This window comes from Littorina saxatilis, linkage group LG10, assembly GCF_037325665.1.
Source record: "Littorina saxatilis isolate snail1 linkage group LG10, US_GU_Lsax_2.0, whole genome shotgun sequence".
Taxonomy (NCBI): domain Eukaryota; kingdom Metazoa; phylum Mollusca; class Gastropoda; order Littorinimorpha; family Littorinidae; genus Littorina; species Littorina saxatilis.
This window is the reverse complement of record NC_090254.1, coordinates 26,741,518-26,750,780: the sequence shown is the minus strand read 5'-3', so window position 1 is coordinate 26,750,780 and position 9,263 is coordinate 26,741,518.

Here is a 9,263-nt window from a genome sequence, read left to right as displayed (position 1 = left end):
ATCTACCTTGACACGGACAAAAGGCCTTCTTCAATAAAACATTCGTCTATTTATTTATTTGTTTGTTTGTTCTCCCTCTCTCTCTCTCTCTCCCTCACCCCTTCTCTCTCTGTCTGTCTTGTCGATGTCCCGTTCTTTCGGTTTTCTTCCTGTCCTCTGCCCGGCCTTGTCAAAATGTCGCTCTTCCAGTCTTTTGAACTCACTCTCACACCTTCAAGCAGAAGAATGAGAGAGATGTAATCTACCTTTCTAAGTTTCCCCCCATATTTCTTCGTTTTCCTTCGGAAGAAAAATACACACAAATAAATCAACTTCAAGAAATCTACATCATCCAAAACAAGCCTAAAACAAGAACGTGAATAAATAATAACTAAAAATCATCTTCCCAATTCTGTGCGGCTAGGGGGATCATAGCTCAAAACCCCCGAGCCAGGCAACAGCAAACATCAAGTGCATATAACGCATATGATGGAGCACAGACAGCCAGCCCTAATTGTTTTGGCCAACCTGGGAGGCAGGGCGAGGCAGGTGGTCCAAAGAGCCTCCAATCATCTCCCTACTCCCGCGGCAAGCGCATATCACTGACCCTTTCCTCTCCTCCCGGCGCAAAAGATCACTTCCTGCGTCCTCCAGGGAGATAACTGCCTTGACAACGGCGTGCTCCATCTTCATTCGCAAAGGCGCGGGGCACAAAGCGAGGCAACTCCGTTCCCTGCTGCCCGCTCGCTTCCCTCCCTTCGCAGCGGCGCTTGCACCGCTAATGGAATATTAGATGAGGTGCTGCACCGCTGCTGTGCATGCTAACGCAGTCACTGCGGGCCCAGCGGCTGAGTGGCTTTTTGGATTCGAACCGTGGATGGAGTCTGCTAGCTGTCCTTTCCACTAACCCCCTTTACCCCCCCCCCCCCCCCCCAATCTGCCTCTAACCTGTTCTCTTTGGTTTTTGTTTTCAAACGAAACACCAGACTTACGTTTTGGATAATGTCAGTTACCAGCAATGTGTATAATCAACCTACATACTTGTTGGAAAAAAAGATTACTTGTGAACATTGCTGTTTCTCCAATTAGGAGTTTTACTTATACACAGTGATGGTTCTTCTCTCTTCTGGCCAAAATGCCGAAAAGACGATACACAATAACAACACACAAACCTCTCTTCCGGTGAGTTACTAGGCAAAGAGAAAAGGACGTACATTGCTATTTCTAGCTGGATTTCAATAAGACAATGATTGCAGTGAATATGATGAATGAAGACGAAGAATTATGCACCTGGAAATGACGAAATGGTGCAACACTAAAAGATGGAGGGGCGGACGACCCGCGATGAAGTCATAATATTGTGCCGTCAGATACCCCGGTGAGACGTGCAATGTGAATCGTGAAATAAAAAAAAATGATTGAAGATTCCAATATCTAATAACACCCCTCATCCCCACAACCCCCCCCCCCCCCCCCCCCCCCCCCCCCCCCCCCATCCCCCCCATCCCCCGCACTCCTATTCCCTGTCGCTGTTGCTCGCTATCTACCTTGCATTTTCTGTCTCAGTCCCTTTCTTCGTTTTCCCCTCTTCGAACTCAGCTGTTGTACCTCTTATATTCCCCAATAGTCGTCTTTGTCTCTTTATTTGTGTGTGTCTGTCGTTTCCTGCTTGCCTGTCCATTGTTCGATCTGTTTTTCTCCCGAAGGGTTCCATTTTTTTTCTGTCACAAGGCTAGTGTCTTATGCACCTTGATATTGAGACAATGAACGTGACCAAACTTGTTATGAAATCATTGAACAATTATAATAGATTCAAATTAGGTGGACGCTTGACTTTGGTGCTAACACAAACCCTGAAGTAATTAATGACAGATTCAAATAACAGAGTGGGCATTCTTCTCCATATTGCCACCACAAGACTTGTGTCTGAGTCATTTCAGAAAGTTACTGGGAGTTTAAAATGATACTGGTGTAGAGTACAAATTAACAAGTGTCTGCCTTGACAGAAAATTACCTATGTTCCATGCGTTATGCCAAATTTAGAATGACGCCTGTTCCAAAAGACACATGCTTTGCCCTTCCTCTTTAGAATGTTAGTACAGACGTGCTTGGAACCTCGCAGGGTCTCTTCATTCTCCGATTCCGGCGAATCTGATGCAGTTATCTTTTTATTGTGCATCCCCTTCGTCGCAAGAGATTCGTAATTGCCAAGATTGATCGCAAATTGTTCAGTCACACGCGACGTTTTATGATCGTGTACAAGAAGTTTTGTGAGAGTCTGAACGTTTTATTTTTATTTGCTTCTTTCTGTGACATTTTTGCACCGCAGTTTATGCTCATTGTGCATACGAAGAATAACCGAATTAATCTCTGTCGTTCTCATGACAGTATCTCGTACCTTCCGACCCCTCGGTCTTTTTATTTTTATTATTAAGCTTTTTGTTGGTACTTGTCACGTTCAGTTTCGTGTGTTGTACTCCTACTCTTGGATTTGCCTTCCAAATTGATCTCTCTTTCGACTTTTGTTTTTATTCCTTTCTTCGCTCTGAAGTCCCTTTGTTCCATTGATGTGTAAAGGGGGGACTTCAAGAAAAAGTATCGTCTGACTTCCGCACTTGAATAAGCATCGACTTTCGAGAATTTGTACTGGTAGGCTTTCTCCTTCAAAGCAGCGTTTGCATAAATTAACGCTGACATTTCTTTGAACACGTCTATGTTTTCATAGCATTTTAAGCACGTTGTCTCACTTTTTTCCTGTTGAATCTGATGGGTTTTGTTCTTGGTCGCTGGACAGCTTCGGTTCAAGACGCTCGCTGCGAAGGAGGGGGGTGGGGGAGAATTCTTCGTTTCACATTTTATGTTGAGTATTGTCTGCTGCTGTGAACTAGTGGCTTATTTGTAGGGTAGTCTGGGTAATAATGTGGACGGTGGTATAAAGGCCATGTTTTAAAGGTTGGATGAACAGGCGGGGGTTGGGTTTTGGGGATTCCGGAGGATACGGAATAGGAGGGAGGGTAGGGTGGTAGGGGGGGGGGGGGGGGATAAAAAGGAGAAAGGAAGAGGATTTGTGAAGAAGAAGAAATCTTTGTCTATGTCATGGTAGTTTCTGTGCTTCTTTTATTTCTCATCATCAGTGAGTTCACACATTTGTCGTTTTCGCCAGCGATTCTAATTTGTCCTTGTTTGTTTTTCTCACAATTATACCGATGTTTCATCTTCTCGCTTCGTTTCTCCATACCCCCACCCGTTTTAGTTTTCTCTTTATCCGCCAAAGACTACTTTTCCTTCACTTGTTGTAAGTTATGTCAAGAGTGAGCTTTTAGTGTACTTGTCCAGCATCATATTGTCTTACCCTGTCTTCGCGCTTGTTGATTCTATCATTCTGTGAGAATATTGGTCTTGTGCCTCCAGTAAGACCCTCGCGTCCTGTCTTGTCTACTTCTTCTTCTTCTTCTTCTGGGTTCATGGGCTGAAACTCCCATGTACACTCGTGTTTTTTTGCACGAATGGGGTTTTACGTGTATGACCGTTTTTACCCCGCCATTCAGGCAGCCATACGCCGCTTTTGGGGGAGTCTTGTCTACAGTTTTGCTGATATTTTAAATTCTTGCTTCGTCTTGTCTTGACCCTCCTCCTACTCCCACCTTCTCCTTGTTCCATGTCTCTCCTCCCCCCCCCCCCACCCCCATCGACTCCTCCGTGGCGGCTAATCGCGCGCAATGGGCAGAAGATTAGACACTAGAGCGGAGGGGAACAGCCAAGACAAAGAACGAAAGCCCTCATGCAGAAGAAGTGAGAAAAGATTTTTTTCTTCAAAAAATGTTCTTCATTTTTTTTCTGTGGGTGCATGGCTGCTGCACTGCGGTTGCTGCTGCTGCTGGTGATGGTGATGATGGTGCAGTGATGAAACGCGCGAGCAGTGAAGCGGGAGGGGCGAGTTAATTACGCCACGGGAGGGACCCGCTGCCGCCCAACAGCGCCTGGGATGATGACACGTACGGGGATGGTGCATGGCGCGGCGGTCTCTGTGACGGTGTGTGTGTGTCTCTCTCTCCGGGTTCAAGTCTATACTCCAAACCTGTTGCCCCATCTGAAAAAGCGTACGCAATTGTTAGGTTGCCCCATCTGAAAAAGCGTACGCAATTGTTAGGTTAAGGCTAGGAGCTACGTTGTGTACCATGAAAATACACCTTTTTTTCTAATCAAGTCATTTGACCACATCATTCATGAAACAGAACTGTTTGTGTTAAAATTGGGTGTGCATTTGCTTCAATGTATGGTAGCTCCTACCCTTAAAAAAAGACTGTCTGACCTCTCGCACCTTTGACCCTGCGCATCATTAAGGTACATGGAGGCTTTTTTTCTAACACTGTGACTGTGTGTGCGTCTCTTCCTGAATCTGTGGGAAGTCCATACTCGTACCTGTGTCACCATCTGAAAAATCATACTCAATACAATTCACCTCATCCCACAAATACTGTGAGAAGCGGGATTAATTATAAAACGGAGGTATAGTCTTAAAATTGAGGCACATGTTCCTAAGATATGAACAGAGGATCTAAGAAAGCAAGGTCATGGAAGGGGGATAGTCTCATATCGAGAGGTCTTGAAGGGGGCGGGGGGAGGGGGGTGGGGGGGGGGGGTGGTGGTGATCGCTCATTGTATTCAAGTGAGTATTTCTGAAGAAATCTATCTCCTGCTGGTGTGACCCTCAGTCATAGGATGACTATTTCTAACCCTTTTTCAGACACATAAAAAGTACAATAGTATTTTCCCTGATTGCCTTTATACGTTTACACTTTGAAAGACTTCTTGCGTGACTTTAACAGGGGTAGAGAGTCAACATGCTCAATCATATGGAATAGAGTGTACAATACAATACACTTAGTATGTCACTGATTATCATTGTATTAACATATACCTTGTGAGGCTACTCGCTTGACTCTGACAGGGGCTGAGAGTCGACATCTCGAACAGTTGTTCAACGACGTGAAAATCAAATCAAATCAAAATTAATTGTGGCGCTTAAACATGAAGACAAACGGAACACTTCAACATTTTTAACATTGACATGAATTTACTGACTAATAGGATTCTTATATAAAACGGTACCAAACATCTTGCTGAATACAAATAATCTTTCCACACACACGCACGCACGCACGCACGCACGCACACACACCCACACACACACACAGGTTACAAACTATAGTCTTGATCATTGACTATCTCTATAATGAAGTGATTCCTTGTCTCCGAATTCTTCTCCCGAGTGTAGACTGGAAGATGGCGCGGCAATGCGGTAACCAAGCATGTGGCCCCGAGGAGACCGGGAAAGAAAATATCATTTTCTAGGGGGGAAGCGAGGCTGCAGGGCACCGGCAGGGGAGTAATAGAAAATGAAAGGACGCGAGGACAACCGGTGTCAGTGCACATTTCAAATTAAAAGTTGCGGTAAGGATAATCCAGGCGTGATTTCTCCTGTAAGTCATGGAGTTGGCTCCCCTTTCCTCCCCCCTCTCGCGGGCTTGTGGGCTGGGCTGCAATGTTCGCATTCTCCCTTTGTCTTGCCTAGCTGGATGGGTTATTGGTTTTTGTATGCTGGTTTGCATTGAACAGGGTGACCTTTGAATGATATTAAGAGCAGAAGAATACTCCATGGTTTATTTTCCAGAATGGTAAAATAAGCAAATGAATTTTTCGATAATAAAAAAAAAAAAGATAAAAGGGGGTCCTTAACGTCCTCACAGGAAATTTTCCTTTTAGGGACATGAGTTGATGATGCAAATTTTCTTTGAATTTCCCGCAGTGGGGCACTGCGGTTATGAAATTAAAGGCCCCTCCTGTTTTTGGAACCGCAGGAGCTTTCTAGTTTGCTGTTAGGTAGATTTTTGGTTCCTCTTTCCTGTCATGCTCTCTTTTTCTTCATGAATTCTTTTCCTTTTTCTGCCTTCTTGCTCATTCACCTGTATTTTTTCCAAAAATCTCTTCTCTTGCCGCTTGTCTCGCGATTCATGTATAGTTTAATCTGTTAGTGTTCTGATGTAAGTCCAGCAGTAGATAGGTTAAGCCTATTTTAACACACTGGAAACTGGTAATCTTCCAGTAGGTATTAATTTAGTTTTACTAAAGCCTGCTGGGACACAAGTAATGGGTTAGTGCATTTGTAAACAGGAATCGCTTGACAAGTGGCCCCCTTCATCCCCCCCTTCCTCGTCCTGATATGGCTCTGCGTAGTCGGCTGGACGTTAAGCAACAAATAAACAAACAAACAAATTCTTTGAATTATATAATGCACTGAGCAAAGTTTAAACGGTGTCTTGCATTAAATGCTAATGTAAACTGAATTGTCAGTAAGTACTGGTGTCACATGACTGATGTGAACCAGTTGAATGGCTAATGGCGATGCGCTAAAACTGTTAGCGCACTCTTGGAGTGCGCTAACTTTTCCACAGAGCGTATTCTTCCGCCTTTTGCCTAAGCGAGACTGTGCTCTCATCCTCAGAATTAATTAATGACATGTAGCTTACATTATCCACAATACCAAATAACCATAAATTCCCTTCTTCTCAATTAAAGGCACAGTAAGCCTCCCGTAAACCACCACATATGAAAACGAGTGTCTACCGGACGAAAAAGTCCCCCCAAAAAATAAAAATATAAACCCAGTCATTCCCCGTTTTCTTCGTGCATATCAAACTATGCGAGGGACTGATCTAAATCATTCACTGTCAGACCCTCCAAGTTGCAAAACAGCTTGGGGGACAAGCAAAGGCACAAGACACCGGTATGAAGACTTACAAATCACCAGTGTCTTTACCCCCAATATATGTTCAAGAAAAGGTTCTATAAAGACAACCAAACATGTGTCTGCTTTGTTACGTTATATCTCGCTGAAAAAGAAAAAACCTCTAGAAAGAAACACGAAAAAAAGTTCCTTTTCTGTAATGTACCGAGTTCAATATCGGGTGCCTATGCCTCTGACCTCTTTTGGATTACTAGTTTATTTTTCCCCCAAATGCAAGATTGTCTCTGTAGCACAACGGTTAGCGTACTGCGTTTTGAGTCGGCAGGTCGTGGTTTCGAACCCTGTCAGCGCGGTATTCTTTTAATTTTATTTGATTGTTTCTTTACTCTCCTTTGTTTTGTTTTATTTTACTCTATTCATTTTTATTCCAAAGCATTATTGGTGATCAATTGCAATACTGACCAACGCTCGCCAGGTACTGATTTGGTATTGATCACTGCGCCAACCACTGAAGCAACCCCCTAAGTGTAAATGTTTTGAGGTATAAAACATACCTTGGTAACAGTTTTTCATAATTTTTTTATTTTTTTTTATTTTTTATTTTTATTTTTTTATTTTTTTTATTTTTTTTATTTTTTTATTATATTAGCATATATCATGATTGTATTGATTGTATTTATTGTTCAAAATGCCCCCATGGGTTATGGACTAATAAACTTGAACTTGAACTTGAACTTGTCAATTCTTTTTCAACATTTTAATCAGATATGATAAAACAAAAATGCCAATCTAGATCAGGCTTAGACGCAGAAAGACTTGTATTTAGGCAACATGACTGATGAGCGACTCAGTGACTCGTAGCGAGAGATGCCGTTCTTAGACCTGTGTAACGAGATTCTGTCGAAGTAATTCGATGCTAACCCTGCAGACTTTTGTATTGCCGCAATTAAAACATGTATTTTTGTTGGTAGCTGTTTGTTTCCTTGTGGATGTGTTATGTGCAATTAAACGGGTACGGACACACGTTTTACACATGGGTTACACGAGTTGCAAAGTATTTGAAACGACGGTATTACTGTATATACAGTGGTGCCTGTGTTGAAAGGCGAATACAATTTGGACCAGCCATGAGTGATGGAACATTGTACGCGGGGTATCTTGACAGGCACGTTTTAGAAGAAATAATAATAAAAGTGACAATAAAAGGTGTTTTTTCCAAGCGAGGTGTCCGCAATCTGCATGACAAAATATAGCTCTTAATTTATCTACATCGCTCGATCTTTTCTCTTACGTATTTTGTGTGTGTGTGTGTGCGTGTGTGTGTGTGTGTGTGTGTGTAAGCACGCGCGCGTGCTGCGTCCGTTTTAGTGAGTGATTTCTCAAAAAGGTTTTATATTAATGAGCACACACAAAATTTGCCCCCCCCCAAAAAAAAAAGAAAAAAAAAAGAAAACAAGTCGCGTAAGGCGAAAATACAATATTTAGTCAAGTAGCTGTCGAACTCACAGAATGAAACTGAACGCAATGCCATTTTTCAGCAAGACCGTATACTCGTAGCATCGTCAGTCCACCGCTCATGGCAAAGGCAGTGAAATTGACAAGAAGAGCGGGGTAGTAGTTGCGCTAAGAAGGATAGCACGCTTTTCTGTACCTCTCTTTGTTTTAACTTTCTGAGCGTGTTTTTAATCCAAACATATCATATCTATATGTTTTTGGAATCAGGAACCGACAAGGAATAAGATGAAAGTGTTTTTAAATTGATTTGGACAATTTAATTTTGATAATAATTTTTATATATTTAATTTTCAGAGCTTGTTTTTAATCCGAATATAACATATTTATATGTTTTTGGAATCAGCAAATGATGGAGAATAAGATAAACGTAAATTTGGATCGTTTTATAAATTTGTATCTTTTTTTTACAATTTTCCGATTTTTAATGACCAAAATCATTAATTAACTTTTAAGCCACCAAGCTGAAATGCAATACCGAAGTCCGGGCTTCGTCGAAGACTACTTGACGAAAATTTCAACCAATTTGGTTGAAAAAATGAGGGCGTGACAGTGCCGCCTCAACTTTCACGAAAAGCCGGATATGACGTCATCAAAGACATTTATCAAAAAAATGAAAACAACGTTCGGGGATTTCATACCCAGGAACTCTCATGTCAAATTTCATAAAGATCGGTCCAGTAGTTTAGTCTGAATCGCTCTACACACACACAGACACACACACACAGACACACACACACAGACACACACACACACACACGCAGATACACCACGACCCTCGTTTCGATTCCCCCTCGATGTTAAAATATTTAGTCAAAACTTGACTAAATATCAATCAAAACTTGACTAAATATAAAAAGAAGCATATTTTACAAACTGAACAGGAAAAGCGCGCATGATTCATAAAAAAATGATAGCATTGGCGGGTCTCGAACCAGCGACTTCAGGAACTGCAGCGCAGCGCTATACCACTGACCTATGCGGATATCTGAGAAAATGTAAGTTTTACGCCCTCACGGCAAAG